The sequence below is a fragment of the Esox lucius genome, chromosome 6 (assembly GCF_011004845.1).
Source record: "Esox lucius isolate fEsoLuc1 chromosome 6, fEsoLuc1.pri, whole genome shotgun sequence".
Lineage (NCBI taxonomy): Eukaryota > Metazoa > Chordata > Actinopteri > Esociformes > Esocidae > Esox > Esox lucius.
Window position 1 is genome coordinate 25,866,676 of NC_047574.1, and position 17,334 is coordinate 25,884,009.

A 17,334-nucleotide genomic window follows, 5' to 3' on the forward strand; every position below is an offset into this window, starting at 1 on the left:
TATAGAACGTCTTTTTTTAGATTAGATTAGATTCAACCTTATTGTCATTGAAAAGTACAAATACAGTGCAACTAAATGCATTTTGCGTCAAACCAGAATTGCAAATAGAGGAGTGCAGAAAAGTATTAAGTATATGTATATACAAATGGAATTAATAGATGTGCAATTAATGCAAATACATTACATTTGGCAATTCTAAATGTGCAGTGGAAAATGTATACATTTACAGAAAATGTAGAGGCATTAGGTATAATGTATGTACAAGTGAGATAAATAGTTGTGTCAATTCTCAATGGCATCCTGAATTTGCAATCGAGACAAATTGAAGGAGTAGTTTAGCAAGTGCCACTGAAATGCAGGGATAGCAGCAATGAGGTTCCCGAGGTAGAGATGTATGTGTAACAATTGAAAATGCAAGTACAGTGGCAGTTCTAAATGTGGAATGTGCATTGAGGGCAAGGTTAAGGTACAAGTTTAAGTTTAAGGTGCAAGTCGGCAAGTGCAAACTGAAAAATCATATCAGACTTGTAAGGCAGTGCCAGAGTCCAGTAGTACAAAGGGTGGGCATAGTAAGTGATGGGAAGTCACAGAGTTCAGCAGGGTTACAGTAGATGGAAATAAACTGTTCCTGAGCCTGCTGGTGCAAGAACAGAGAGACCTGTACTGCCTGCCTGATGGTAGGAGGGCAAACAGTTTGTGGCATGGATGTGAAGGGTCCCTGGTGATGGTAGGAGGGCAAACAGTTTGTGGCATGGGTATGAAGGGTCCCTGGTGATGCCACCCGCCGTGCACAGACACTGCCTGCGCTGGAGATCTACAATGGCTGGGAACTAAATCTATTCTCTGAAGAATTCTACTGATAGAAATAGAAAGTTTGTCTCTAAAATATATATGCATCTTTGTCATTAGCTATCCCGCAACAGATTATAAAAAATGAAGTATATTTAAAAAAAACTAATAGAAACAATTTCACTTATAAGTGAAAGACCTCATGAGGATGGGGGCCTGAATTGTATTGGTTTTGAATGTATGAATGGTATGTTAAAACTAAAGTGGTTAGAATTATTTATCTGTCATGAATAGCCTGTGGTAGAAGGTCTTTTAAAAATTGGAAGAATTAGATTTCTTGCTTAGAATGTGACTTCAGTACTAGCAAACCACCAGCCAACGTTCTGCATTGGTGACTGTCACCAAGCTGTAACTGTATTCAAAATTCTGAATTTGAGGTGTTTGGATCACAAAGGAGAACATTCATGAGATGTAGAAAGATGCTAGAGGTGTGCATATTTTGTCAAGCATGGTGGAAGTAATGGAATGGTCTGGGGGTGCTTTGGAGGTGGTAAAGTGGTAGATACGTACAGGGAAAAGGGGATCTTTAAGAAGGATGGCTTAATCTCCATTTTGCAATACCTTGCCATACCCTGTGGAACGATTTTTATTGGAGCCAATTTCTTCCATACAGCAGGAAATGACCCAAAGCACAGCTCCAAAGTATACAAGAACTATTTAGGGAAGAAGCAGTCAGCTGGTATTCTGTCTATAATGGAGTGGCCAGCACAGTCACTGGATAGCCACCCAATTATTATTTCAATAAAAAAATCATTATTTCTAACCTTGACTAAATTTCCCATTACTTTTGCTATATTTCTGATTCCAACTCATGGAAAACAAGGACATTTCTAAATTACCCCAAACATTTGAATGGTAGTGTATGTAAGGAATAAATTGTATATAATTGAACAATTTATGTATAGAAAGGAGGTGCATATTGTGCTTAATACCATAGCATCATCAACAACATCAGCAAACAGTTACTAGTGGAAAAGATTAATTTAAATTTGTACAGTATATGCATGGGTAATGAATTCCAGCGATCTGAGTTCTAACACAAGAGAGCGTGTAAGGTAAATGCAGGCAGGGCCTGGATCATTCCTTTGGGCTATCTCTGCCCAGGTACACCTGCTCCTGATCCAATCTAACCAGAGCTGCCGGAAAAGGGAGACAAGCAATCACACTCAAAGTAAGAGGGACTACAGACTGTTTACTCTGTCTGTTTGTTAATCTCAGAGTGTGTTGTAGAAGCAGACGACACCTCAGCCAACCACAGCTGTGAGGACCGGAAGAAAGGAGAGTCAGCTCCCCCTGCCAGCAACCTTTTGGTTTGCTCTTTTTGTTAACATAATAAAAGCCTTCAGCCAGTCAATTTCATCTTGTGTTGTGTCCTGAGCTATCACCTGAACCCTTATATATAACTTTAGAACTATCAAACAGATGTCTTGGTCTTACAAAAAAATGCAAGTACACTGAAAGTTTCCAGGAGCACAGCGAGCTCCATCATTGTGAAAAGGGAGACGCCAAACAAAGTAACCGGGCAAGGGAGGTCAGGGAGGTGACCAAGAACCCAATGGCCACTATAATAGAGCTTCAGTGTGTCTACTGAGATGGAAGAACTTGCCAGAAGGACAATCATCTCTGCAGCATTCCATCAATCAGGCTTTCATGAGTGCCTACCATGAAGCATACAGGTGGGAGAATCATGCTATGCAGATGCTTCTACGCAGCAGGGACTGGGAGACTGGTCGGGACTGAACGAAGGATAATTGGAGGAAGAGAGGTCCAGAGTCAATCCAGAGCACACAAGGACCTCAGACTGCAGCTAAGATTAATCTTTAAGCCGACAACGACCCAAACGCACAGTCCAGACAACATTGGAGTGGTTTTGGGAAAAGTCTGTGAATGTGCACAGCCAAAGCCTGAATTTAATCCCCACTGAACATCTGTGTGGAGACCTGAAGATCATAGTTTACAAACGCTATCCGCAATCTGAAAGCTTGATGGGATCCACAAGAAGGAATGCCCACATGTATTGTACTTGAAGGAAACGATTGAAAGGAGAGTCAAAGTGCACTTAAACTGGCTTCCAAATACAGATTACGATATGTATAATGTGATCATGGCTATAAAGTGACTTCAGCAACCAGGTTTAGAACCTGGGTCCCAATGATGTAGTTCTATGTTGTGCCACTAGGGGGCACAAAAGCCTTTTAGAACACTGTCATTTGTTAACAATCGTAATTTACAAGTTAAATGCCTCCCATATTATGTATTGAATTAGGAAGGTAGTATGTGGTAGCAACACAGTTACTGCAAAACACATGCAAAACACATTTACTCTTATCTGACTCAGATTCCCTGATTGTAATGTAATTCAATTCTATTTCACACATTTACTGTAGTCTCACTCTAAATTCCACTTGACTATAGGCCCTGATGTTTCTAGAAATTGGCTTATGTCCACAAGCTGCTTCAAACACGCAAAATTAAATAGACTAAAGGTTAAAAAACACGAAGCACTCGTTTCTTAGTCAATCAGGCGTCTGTGGGGATGTTACATATCTACCACGCCCAAACATTCTCATTAGTTTTGTGCCAGCAGCACTAAACATGATATCACAATAGTATGGTAATGAGGAAATCTTCAAAATAAACGTGCCTATGTTAATATATTGCACTGTGTATAATTTGTTGTAAAGATAGGAAATTATAACCAATTTATATGTTATTTTCTTATAAAGGTAAAGAGAAAGTAATGGGAAAAGTATATAGGTAAAAAAAATTAAAAATAAGGACAATATTAAAGCATTAAATTTACAAACCATCCGTTGGGGGCCATCATGGCAGTTGGGGACAGTGCCTCTGGGATGGCAGATGTGTGGTGGTCCCTCTTTTTAAGAAGGGGGACCGGAGGGTGTGTTCCAACTATAGGGGGATCACACTTCTCAACCTCCCTGGGAAAGTCTAAGCCAGGGTGCTGGAGAGGAGAATACGGCCGATAGTAGAACCTTGGATTCAGGAGGAACAGTGTGGTTTTTGTCCGGGCCATGGAACACTGGACCAGCTTTATACCCTCTACGGGGTGTTGGAGGGTTCATGGGAGTTTGCCCAACCAATCCACATGTGTTTTGTGGATTTGGAGAAGGCATTCGACTGTGTCCCTCGCGGCATCCTGTGGAGAGTGCTTTGGGAATATGGGGTCCTGGGTCCTTTGCTAAGGGCTGTCAGGTCCCTGTACGACCGAAGCAGGAGCTTGGTCCGCATTGCCAGCAGTAAGTCAGACTTGTTCCCAGTGCATGTTGGACTCCGGCAGGGCTGCCCTTTGTCGCCGGTTCTGTTCATAATTTTTATGGACAGAATTTCTAGGCGCAGCCAGGGGCCGGAGAGTGTCAGGTTTGGGGATCACAAGATTTCGTCTCTGCTCTTTGCGGATGATGTTGTCGTGTTGGTCCCTTCAAACCAGGACCTTCAGCATGCACTGGGACGGTTTGCAGCCGAGTGTGAAGCGGTGGGGATGAAAATCAGTACCTCCAAATCCGAGGCCATGGTCCTCAGACGGAAAAGGGTGGCTTGTCCACTTCAGGTTGGTGGAGAGTGCCTGCCTCAAGTGGAGGAGTTTAAGTATCTAGGGTTCTTGTTCATGAGTGAGGGAAGGATGGAACGGGAGATTGACAGACGGATCGGTGCAGCTTCTGCAGTAATGCGGTCGACGTATCGGTCTGTCGTGGTGAAGAAAGAGCTGAGCCGCAAGGCAAAGCTCTCAATTTACCGGTCAATCTACGTTCCTACTCTCACCTATGGTCAGAGCCTGTTATATATATATATGTTATATCTAAATCTGCATATTGGCTGTGAACTAAATTGTGAACCTGTGTAAAACGTAGTGGGACTGGTTTAAATTCAGGAGGTCAGAGGAACGGTCTGTGAGTTAGAGTCTCACTGTAAGTCGGGTTAGAGGCCCGTTAATCGTTCTGGGGTTGACTACCCCACACCACTTCCCGACGGGGACGGTGGAGGTTGCGAGTTACAGTCTTGGCAACCAGTCGGGTTAGAGGCCCGAGGACTTAGGGGCACCTCAAAATATTTATTGTGTGTAAAGGTTCACGTTCAGCAGGGTTAGAGGCCCGGGGAGTTTGGAACTCCCCAAATTTTTTATAAGAGAACTGGGTTCAAGTCCCAAAAGTGTTGGGTCAGGGACCCATTAATCATTTGTTAATCATTCTGAGTCTGGGACTCACAGTAACATAAGTCAGGGAGAAATGGACGGGGAATTTGAGAGAGAAGTTGATGACGATGGGTGGGGTCCAGGCACGGGAAAGTGGAAACAATTGGGGATACAGGTGGCAAATGTAATGACAATTGTAGGCAGGATGGACCCAATTCAGAAAGAAAAAGAAGAGATAGAAGAGAAATTGCGACAAGTGGTGAGTGAGGCAGGATTAAGGATGGAGGAAAGGAGACCATTACATGTTATTTTGTGGAATAAGGAGAAGGATTGTTCCAAAAATCGAGATAGAGTTAGAGACAAGAAGGAAACAGCAAATTTGGTCAAGAGAGGGAGATATAGAGAAAAGGAGAAGGAATGGGAAAAGCACAGAAAAGAATGGTGTAAATTAGCAGTGTGGTGTCAGGGCGTAGACCATTTGAACAAAGAGAAAAAGGAACAGAAAATTAAGGAGGAGAAAAAGGGAGGAGAGACAGAACCCCCAGCATATGAAGATGACCCGGTGGTGCCTGGTACCATGTACCATTGGATCCAGTGTTACGTTTAGAAAGTGGGATATTGTCTTTAGACCCACAGAACAGCAAGCCCATAACTCAATTCACAGGAAAGCAAGATAAGAGAAAGTTGAGTAGGAAGGCGGAGTCAGAGAGCGAGACAGACACTGAGGGGGAGGTGAAACCGTTCAAGGCAAGGGCAGAGAGAGAGTACGGGAGGTACGAGGAGAGAAGCGAGAAGGGGAGACAACTAGGAGAGAATAAACAGGATGAGATTACAGGGGCCAGAAAGAAAAGATCAGGCCGTAGTAAAGGCAGGTTAGGTGAGGACTCAAAGTCGGGGTCGGGGTCGGACGATAGTGACACAGTGAGAAGGACAAAAACTAGGCAGAAAAAAGGAAATTCACATAGAGGACGGGTGGTACTCACGCGGAAAGCAGTAGGGAGATGGACTGACTCAGACGAAGACCCCAACGCAGACAGTAGTGGAGATTGGAGTAAGGGAGACCCAGACGTATACCCTCTGCCGCGTTCGCCCCCACCAGAACAAGAACTACACCATGACGCAGTAGAATTGGTTCAAAGCACTAAAAATAAAATGTATACGCGGGTTTTCAGCTGCCTCTCTTTAGATTGGGAGGCGGCGAACCGCGATATAAACCATTGGGGCTGGGAGACGTACAGGCATTGGTAGATAAATTACCCCCGATGGGAGAGGGAGGTGGACTATGGTTGTCACGATTTGATAAACTCACAGCTGGTCAAATGTTGGCACTGGGGGACTGGAGGGCAGTAGTCGCCCGAGCCATGTCCGCCCAGGCTATGACTGAGATAGAAAAAGGGGCCGCCACTAGGCGGAACCCTGCGACACCCCTTTTGGTCAGGTGGTCGGACGCATAGACGCAGCCTTGAGGGAACGATTCCCTGTGCTGGCTGGGGCCCCGGTACCTAAGTTACCCTGGGAAAAAGGTCAACACCCTAGACAGAATCTGGAAGACTGCAAAGAAACATGGGCCAAACACACAGGGTACCACTCGGGGAAGGGAGGTCTGCAGCAGGAGTGGTTTAGAAGGGCGGTCTTAGAGGGACTTCTAGAGAAAATAAAAGAGGCAATGATGGCAAATCCTGACTTGCCGGGTAGTGAATCACACGTATGGGAAAGACATGTAGTGCATCATTTACAGAGGGCTACAGACGAGGAGACAGAGAAAGACAAACAGATACGGGAACTGAGGGAAAAACTGCTGCGCTTACAGCTGGGTGAAGCCAAAGTGAGGTTCAATGAAGGGAAAAAGAAACACAGACAGATGGCAGCCCTAGGCTCAGGAGAACCTGACACACCCGATTTATACCCTGTTCCCACATGGGCACCCCAACCCCACAGTGGCCGGGGGGCATTCACCGCGCCCTATCAACCAGGGACTCCGAGGGGAGGTTATGGTAGGGGGAGGGGGCGGGGTAGAGGCAGAGGGGCTCCAGGAGCCCAAGTCCCATACGGAGCCTGCTTTACGTGTGGGGACCCGAACCACTGGCCCAGAGAGTGCCCACAGAACACCGCAAGGGGCAGAGGATACCCAAACCAAGGGGCAGCTCCAGTTCCCAACCCACACACCGTCCCACCACCTAGTGCACCTGGACAATACCCACTCTCTTATGAGGGAGGGTGGGACCAGGAATGACGGTCTACAGGGAGGGGAGGGGACAGCGGGGGAAAGGCAGACCCTATGCTGTCCCTGAATGTCGACGGGAAGGACTTCCCCTTTCTGGTTGACACAGGTGCCACTTTTTCCACCATCACCGCCCCTCCCGTCACAGGACTACTATCCTCCAAGACAGTGGAAGTTGTGGGGTTTGAAGGGGTGGGACAGACTTTGCCAGTGACATTTCCTCTTAAAACGATACTGGGTAAACAGGCCCTCAGCCATCCGTATGTGGTGTCGGCAAACACACCAGTGAACTTACTGGGGAGAGACTTGTTGATAAAACTGGGGGCTAATATCTTATGTTCTCCAGATGGACTAACTGTCACGTTACCAGACTGGACATCGGCGGTGTGCAGACCTGAAACCGCACGCAAAGGGCAGTACCTGGTACAACCGGTGAAGGGTGAAATAGCAGAGATATACTGGGGACTATTGATACCGGAAAAGCCGGACAAACAGGGTATTTTGTCCCAGTACTTCAGGTGGAGGCCGTGGATTTCCCTCCTCGAGCCGTACTTTCCTCCGCCAGACCCCCCACATGTAACCCTATTTTATGATCGGCAGGGCGATGAGGTGTATAGAGAGGGGTTTGGGGATGTAGTGTGTGGGGACACGTGGCAGGTCGGGTCTAAATTCATATATGTAGGCCCTGAAGGGGTAGCGGCAGATGTACAGTTGACATCCTAAACACCAAGCAAAAGACCTGGGGCCCATGGTTAAAAGGGCGGTCGAATGTACTGATTGGACACTCACTCAGGCGCCAAACGTATGGTACTCACACAGCTGTAAGACGTAAAAATGGTTCACCTGCATTGACCTGGCTAATGCTTTTTTCTGTCTCCCACTAGCAGAGGAACTTCGTGATATTTTTTCTTTCACACATAAGCGTCGACAATGGCGATACACGAGACTACCACAGGGGTTCGCGCTTTCCCCTGGTATATTCAACCAGATACTGAGAGAAGCGCTGCAGGGATGCTGCCTGCCGACAGGGGTAACTTTGGTCCAGTACGTAGACGACCTGCTGCTGGCGGCCCCGACGGTGGCCGCCTGCATCCAAGCTACAATGACGGTCCTCACCAGACTGGCTGAGAAAGGGTTCAAGGTGTCAAAAGAAAAGCTACAGCTGGTAAGGACGCAGGTCTCCTTTCTGGGCAGAGTAATCTCGCAGAAGGGAGCGGGGCTTTCCCCAGCTCACCGCACAACCATCCTCCACCATCCTAAACCCACTACTGTTCAGGAAAGGGTACAGCCGCAATTACATCCCAAACTATTCAGGGCTCACAGAGCCACTTAGAGCGCTAGTTAAGGAGCAGGGAATGCGTAAACTTAAAGCCACTCTCAATTGGACTTGCCCGGCCGACCAGGCCTTCATTTTGCTGAAACAACAACTAGCCACCGCAGCTGATCTGGCCATACCCGACTACATAAAACCCTTTTTTTCTAGATGTTTCTGAAACAGGTCAAGTCATGAACGGGGTCCTGTTTCAGAAAAAAGGGGGAGAAGGCTCTGAGAGAGACGAGCTAGTTAGACATCAAAAGGGGGCTTCCCCACAAGAGAAAACAATTTGGCAACAGAGACGAGCGGGCTCTGGAGAGGGCCAGACGGTAGAGTAATACTTCCACCAGCCATGCGGGGAGATAGATTTGCATGGGTTGGGCCATGTAGGGCCAGCACAGATGTTGAGGAACTTGTGCCATTGGTGGCACCCGTTTATGGTAGACATGGTATGTAACTACGCTAGGACATGCACCATCTGCACTCACCACAATCCAAAACCGACGATCAAACCTGAGATGGGGCGTTCCCCATGACGACGAGACCTGGACAAGAGATAGTGATAGACTACACGGACATGGGGGAAACAGTACGGGGGTGCCGCTACATGTTAGTGTGTGTGGACATGTTCACAGGGTGGCCAGAAGCCTGGCCGGCAAGAATGGAGGACAGTCAGACAGTGATCAAGTGTTTAGTGAACCAGTACATTCCCAGACACGGCTTCCCAGAGAAAATTAGGTCAGACAATGGGACTCACTTTAAGAACAGTGATTTACAGAAGGTAGAGAGCTTATTGGGCCTAAAACATGCTTTTGGCACTGTATACCATCCACAGTCCCAGGGAAAGGTAGAAAGGATGAACCAAAACTTAAAAAACAAGTTGGCTAAGATATGTGCACAGACTAAATTGAACTGGGTGGATGCACTGCCACTGGCACTCATGACGATTCAATGCTCGTTAAATCAGACCACTGGGTTCACCCCAGACGAGCTGCTGACGGGGAGACAGTTTCCAGGACCAGCCGCGGGGCCTGCGGTCCCGGAAGAGAAAAGTGGCCCAAAGATCACAGAGCGTATTTTGATGAATTGTGAGCTCTCGTTTCAGAATTCTCCAATAGAGTCAAAGAACGGGGGGACCTGCACCCGCTGGACCAGAACCTGCCCCAGGCGGAGTGGGTGTTGCTGAAGGTCATCAAGCGAAAGTGGTCGGAGCCAAGGTGGACGGGTCCTCATCAGGTGGTGGAGAGAACGAGTCATGCGGTCCGCCTGAGGGACAAAGGAGAGATGTGGTACCAATGGAGCCAGTGTACAGAAGGAGGACCAACACCAGCCGGACCGGTGCCAGGAGCGGACCCCAGGACACTGCGGGACTACGAGCCAGAGAAGGAGACAAAGGACGGTGCCAGGGGAATAGACTCTTAGGGGAAGGAACTGAAAAATACTGTAACAAAAGGGGGTATAGGACACAGAGTGGCTCCTACCACTTGTACCAAGATGACAGGGTCACAGAGAAAGGTCTGAGGAGATGAGAATAGAATGAAGTGGTACATGGACATTGGTGGAATAATGATACGTGTGTTGTGTGTTGTTACAGGTTTCCCAGGTTGGCATTGGGTCTTCATTCCCCCAGTGAAGAGGTTCGCGACCCCACCTGAGGACACCTGTTTGAGGAAATTTGGGGGCATTGAATTGGACTATGTCAAGGGGTCGCATACGAGCATTCTGGGATAGATAATCCGCTGGAGGAATGGCTGACCTCGATGTTCGGCCAGTGGAAAGGTTTGATAATGTCTGTTCTTTTATCGCTTGCTACATTTGGTGCTATAATGGTTACTTGTGGGTGTTGTTGTATCCCATGCATAAGAGGGCTTGCCATGAGAGTGATCTCTACAGCCATTGAGAACGCCCCAGGACCGCCACCAGGGATGCTGATGCCTCTACTGGAGCAGCATGACCTGGGAGAACTGGAGCTTGGCGAATAGGGGTGATCTCTCTGGGGAGAGATCAAAAGGGGGAATTGTAGATGTATTGATTGTATAAGTTAGTGAACTGTTGTAAGCTGTTGTAACCAATGAAGCAGAATATTAATTGTTTGTAACTGTGTTGAAACTGAAGGTGCAAGTAGGAGAATAGGAAACCCTGTTCAAGCGGTTGCCGGGGAGAGAAAGATTTAGTATGTCTGTCTTATGAGAAACAGGGCACAGATTAGAGACACACACATAGTCGGACAGACAACACAGAAACCACAAGGGGGGCAAGGGGATACTTGCAGTTATCCTTATAAGGAATAGAACTGGGATTTGGCCAATGGCACACTTGCTTTGTAACTTAACGCCTCTATCTTTTGGGCGTAGTTGAAGTATAAAATGCTGTTTTGACTGTTGATCCTTAGACATTGTGCGGCGACACTTGTCTCCAAAAGCTTTTGTAATAAGCGGAATATGCGGTACGGTAATTGACCTCACTCCTGGTGTTTTATTCTCCTTTCCAACAAACCAACTCGGGGAAGTGTTGACTTCAACAGTGTTTAGAATCCATAGAAAGTGTAATTTCATGGGACAATATAGATCAGGGGCGGGCAATATTTTTCACTGGGGGGCCACACTAAAAATGCCAGAGAGCATTGTGGGTCAGATTACTTTTTTAACCAACACACCTAAAAAACACACAACATAGCTAACTTTGTTAACTTGCATATTATATTTATGCATATTTATTTTCCATGCAACACTGTTTTCATAATTGAACTTAATTTACTTTAACAATGGTTTTTTTTGCGTTTTCTGTTAACAACTGTTATTATGGCAGGCAAAGGCCTAAAAAATCCCTTTTTAGGGTTATTACTCAACAGAAATGTTGCAACACATATTTGCCTTAAAACTTAACTTTCAACTCAACAGAGTAAGCTACATTCCATAAGGTATTGTGTATAACAGTTATATAGGTATAATAGTTATTAGGGCAGACATAAGTCTATGAAATCACTTCTGAAGATTTTCACTCAAAGCAAATGTTGTTTTAATTGCCGTCATCTAACTTCATACAGTATATTTTTTGTATTACGTGCTCTTAACGACAGCGATTCCAGCAGCCCAGACGCAAGAGATCTACTTTTAGGGCTACTCGATCACTCAATATGAACAGGAAAGCCTTGTATGGGCGTTGACAAGTGAGGTGAAGTAAGGAGTCACTTCTGTTGAAGCAGTGTGCGGTTCTGTTGAAGCAGTGTGCGGTACTGCTGCAAGATGTTCATCAGGCAGGCTGCATCTGCGCTTGGACTTGTTGAATTTGTAGTATCGGATGACAGTTTTTGCATGCTTGCTCTGGAAGTGCCTCCGCAAATTGTAGTCTTTAAAAACTGTGACGATAGCTTAACATATTAAGCTAGTTGCTTTACATTCGACATCTGCTAATAAATATACCCTGCTTTCGTTATCAACTTTTCTTAGGGTAATTTCCAGAGATCACTAGCCCAGTGTTGCCAACTCCTCAGTAAGGAAAGTCGCTATTGGCTGTCCCTTTTTTTTATTTATATTTTTTTATTAAATATGCATTAGATAACAAGGATATGTAGAACAAAACAGAACAAATATAAAATCTACAGGAATTAAGTTATATCAAGTATATGAAAAGCTTCACATATATAAAACAAATATAATAAAATATAATAAAAATAATAAAATAAAAGACATCCATCCATCCATCCATCTTCTCCCGCTTATCCGGGGCCGGGTCGCGGGGGCAGCAGTCTAAGCAGGGATGCCCAGACTTCCCTCTCCCCAGACACTTCCTCTAGCTCTTCCGGGGGGACACCGAGGCGTTCCCAGGCCAGCCGGGAGACATAGTCCCTCCAGCGTGTCCTAGGTCTTCCCCGGGGTCTCTTCCCGGTGGGACGGGACCGGAACACCTTCCCAGGAAGGCGTTCCGGAGGCATCCGAAAAAGATGCCCAAGCCACCTCAGCTGACCCCTCTCGATGTGGAGGAGCAGCGGCTCTACTCTGAGCTCCTCCCGGGTGACCGAGCTTCTCACCCTATCTCTAAGGGATCGCCCGGCCACCCTGCGGAGAAAGCTCATTTCGGCCGCCTGTATCCGGGATCTTGTCCTTTCGGTCATGACCCAAAGCTCATGACCATAGGTGAGAGTAGGAACGTAGATTGACTGGTAAATCGAGAGCTTCGCCTTGCGGCTCAGCTCTTTCTTCACCACGACAGACCGATACATCGACTGCATTACTGCAGAAGCTGCACCGATCCGTCTGTCAATCTCCCGTTCCATCCTTCCCTCACTCGTGAACAAGACCCCTAGATACTTAAACTCCTCCACTTGAGGCAGGCACTCTCCACCAACCTGAAGTGGGCAAGCCACCCTTTTCCGACTGAGGACCATGGCCTCAGATTTGGAGGTACTGATTTTCATCCCCACCGCTTCACACTCGGCTGCAAACCGTCCCAGTGCATGCTGAAGGTCCTGGTTAGAAGGGGCCAACACGACAACATCATCTGCAAAGAGCAGAGACGAAATTGTGTGGTCCCCAAACCTGACACCCTCCGGCCCCTGGCTGCGCCTAGAAATTCTGTCCATAAAAATTACGAACAGAACCGGTGACAAAGGGCAGCCCTGCCGGAGTCCAACATGCACTGGGAACAAGTCTGACTTACTGCCGGCAATGCGGACCAAGCTCCTGCTTCGGTTGTACAGGGACCTGACAGCCCTTAGCAAAGGACCCAGGACCCCATATTCCCCAAGCACCCTCCACAAGATGCCGTGAGGGACACAGTCGAATGCTTTCTCCAAATCCACAAAACACATGTGGATTGGTTGGGCAAACTCCCATGAACCCTCCAACACCCCGTAGAGGGTATAGAGCTGGTCCAGTGTTCCACGGCCCGGACGAAAACCACACTGTTCCTCCTGAATCCGAGGTTCTACTATCGGCCGTATTCTCCTCTCCAGAACCCTGGCATAGACTTTCCCGGGGAGGCTGAGAAGTGTGATCCCCCTATAGTTGGAACACACCCTCCGGTCCCCCTTCTTAAAAAGAGGGACCACCACCCCGGTCTGCCATCCAAGAGGCACTGTCCCCGACCGCCACGCGATGTTGCACAGGCGTGTCAACCAAGACAGCCCCACAACATCCAGAGACTTGAGGTACTCAGGGCGGATCTCATCCACCCCCGGTGCCTTGCCACCGAGGAGTTTCTTGACCACCTCAGTGACTTCAGCCCGGGTGATGGACGAGTCCACCTCTGAGCCCTCATCCTCTGCTTCCTCAATGGAAGACGTGTCAGCGGGATTGAGGAGATCCTCGAAGTACTCCTTCCACCGCCCGACGACATCCTCAGTTGAGGTCAACAGCTGTCCACCTCTACTGTAAACAGCGTTGGTAGGGCACTGTTTCCCTCTCCTGAGGCGCCGGATGGTTTGCCAGAATCTCTTCGAGGCCAGCCGATAGTCCTTCTCCATGGCCTCACCGAACTCCTCCCAGGCCCGAGTTTTTGCCTCCACAACCACCCGGGCTGCAGCCCGCTTGGCCTGTCGGTACCCGTCAGCTGCCTCAGGAGTCCCACAAGCCAACCAGGCCTGATAGGACTCCTTCTTCAGCTTGACGGCATCCCTTACTTCCGGTGTCCACCACCGGGTTCGGGGATTGCCGCCTCGACAGGCACCGGAGACCTTACGGCCACAGCTCCGAGCGGCCGCTTCGACAATGGCGGTGGAGAACATGGTCCACTCGGACTCAATATCTCCAACCTCCCTCGGGATCCAGTCGAAACTCTGCCGGAGGTGGGAGTTAAAGATCTCTCTGACAGGAGACTCGGCCAGACGTTCCCAGCAGACCCTTACAGTACGCTTGGGCCTGCCGAGTCTGTCCAGCTTCCTCCCCCGCCATCGGATCCAACTCACCACCAGGTGGTGATCAGTTGACAGCTCCGCCCCTCTCTTCACCCGAGTGTCCAAGACATACGGCCGCAGGTCAGATGAGACGACAACAAAGTCGATCATCGACCTGCGGCCTAGGGTGTCCTGGTGCCACGTGCACTGATGGACACCCTTATGCTTGAACATGGTGTTCGTTATGGACAAACTGTGACTAGCACAGAAGTCCAATAATTGAACACCACTCGGGTTCAGATCCGGGGGGCCGTTCCTCCCAATCACGCCCCTCCAGGTGTCACTGTCGTTGCCCACATGGGCGTTGAAGTCCCCCAGTAGAACAATAGAGTCCCCAGTCGAAGCACTTTCCAGCACCCCTCCCAGAGACTCCAAGAAGGTCGGGTACTCTGCACTGCCGTTCGGCCCGTAGGCACAAACAACAGTGAGAGACCTATCCCCGACCCGTAGGCGCAGGGAAACGACCCTCTTGTTCACCGGGGTAAACTCCAACACATGGCGGCAGAGCTGGGGAGCTATGAGCAAACCCACACCAGCCCGCCGCCTCTCACCATGGGCAACTCCAGAGTGGTGAAGAGTCCATCCTCTCTCAAGGAGTGTGGTTCCAGAGCCCAAGCCGTGTGTAGAGGTGATCCCGATTACCTCTAATCGGAACCTCTCAACCTCACGCACCAACTCAGGCTCCTTCCCCGCCAGCGAGGTGACATTCCACGTCCCTAGAGCCAGTTTCCGTGTCCAGAGATCGGGTTGTCTAGGCCCCTGCCTTCGACTGCCGCCCGATCCTCTTTGCACCGGCCCCTTATGGTCCCTCCTGTGGGTGGTGAGCCCACGGGAGGGCAGCCCCACGTCGCCCGTTCGGGCTGAGCCCGGCCGGGCCCCATGGGGGAAGGCCCGGCCACCAGGCGCTCGCATACGAGCCCCAACCCCGGGCCTGGCTCCAGGGTGGGGCCCCGGCTGCGCCATACCGGGCGACGTCACGGTACTCAAAATGTTTTTCTTCATTTAGGGGGTTTTGAACCGCTCTTAGTCTGACCCGTCACCTAAGACCTGTTTGCCTTGGGAGACCCTACCAGGGGCATATAGCCCCAGACAACATAGCTCCTAGGGTCACTCGGGTACTCAAACCCCTCCACCACGTTAAGGTGGCAGTTCTTGGAGGGGAAAATAAAAGACATACGCAGAGGAAATATTATGCATCAGTGGTATTACCAAAATTTTCGTCATAATATTTCAGGAATCTGTCACTTTTCTTGTCTTTAATTAACCTTAGAGACTTCAGACATGTATCAATTTCAATTAAGAAATGAGGAAAAGTAGGCTGCGATTTAGAGAATTTTTGCTTGTGAATAAAAAACTTCCCAAACAAAATAAAATTGTAGTTAATTGAAGTGCTAGCTTTATCTTCTTTATAGTAACAGATTATATCCTTTAATTGAAAGGATTTGGAAGAATCAAGGTGCTTGCCAATATGAAGATATAACCTATTCCAGACGTTTTTAGTTTTTTCACATTTGAAAAATAAATGAATTGGTGTTTCATCCCCATTCCCACAAAATGAACAAGAATTGTCAACATCCATATATTTTGCAACAGTATCATTCACTGGGTATATTTTATGTAAGACCTTAAAATGAACTTCCTTAGTCTTATTTGAGATACAATACTTATGAGGTAACATCCAGGCTTCCTTTCAGTCTGAATGTTAAATAAAAGAGGCCCAATAAAATTTGCCTTTAGCAATATTATATTTTTTACTCTGAAAAATATGTTGAATATGCTTATTATTACATTTTTTACTAAGTATATTTATACCATCTAAGATCTAATCAGGTTCTTTTGTGACTCTCTTACTAAAGGTTAGATGACATTTAACAAGTTGACTTAGACCAGAAGGAATTGCTTTAAGCACTGCATTATTTTCTTTAAATGGTAAAGGGAAATTATGAACAGACATAAATTCTTCATAAGATAAGAAATTACCAGATTTATCAAAAATTTTGAGAATTCCAATTATATTTCTGTTAAACCAAGAAGAGAGAAAAACAGATTTATTCCTAATTCTTATATTAGAGTTGTTCCATAGAAAGGTTTTATGAGATGAAAAATTGTGGGTGTAGCATAACTTCCAAGCCAGAAGAGCCTGCTGATGAAATTTAGAAAGTGCAACTGGCAATCTGTCCAGCAAGTAATTACACTTCAATATAAAGGGAAGGCCACCAATTTTGGTAAATATATGATTCGGGATAAAAAACCATATAGAATTAGGATTTGTTAAGCACTTTTGGATCCAATTTATCCGAAAGGTGTTCACTGTATCACTAAAATCTAACACTTCAAGTCCACCTTTTTTTCAACTGTTTTTTTTAGCTTGTGAGGTTTGTTCTAGAACATTTTTGTTAATTCCTTTAGCAGTAGAGTCATTGACAAAAAGAGAAAGCGAAGGATATACAAAACGAGATAAACCTTCTGCTTTGGACAAAAGAACCCTCCCATAAAGGGAAAGGTCTCTTTGGAGCCAAAGATTAAAGATGTTTTTTTTGACCCGTCCAGAAAAATGTAGCTGTTGTCGAGCTGCTAAATGTTGTGTTAAATAAATACCAAGATACCTTACGGTCTCTTTTACAGAGATACCATTGATTAAAGAATCATCACTTTTATAGAGCGTCATTATCTCACCCTTGGACATATTCAGTTTCAACCCAGAAGCACATGAAAACTGCTCAATTACATTTATAGCCTTTGTTAATTGACTCTTATCTTTCAAAAAGAGAGTTGTGTCATCAGCCAACTGAGAGATTTAATTTCTCTATCAAAGATGGATATACCTTCCAAGCTTTTTTCATGGATAATACTTAATGATAAAAGTTCTGTAACTAAAATAAACAAAAAGGGGGAAATTGGACAGC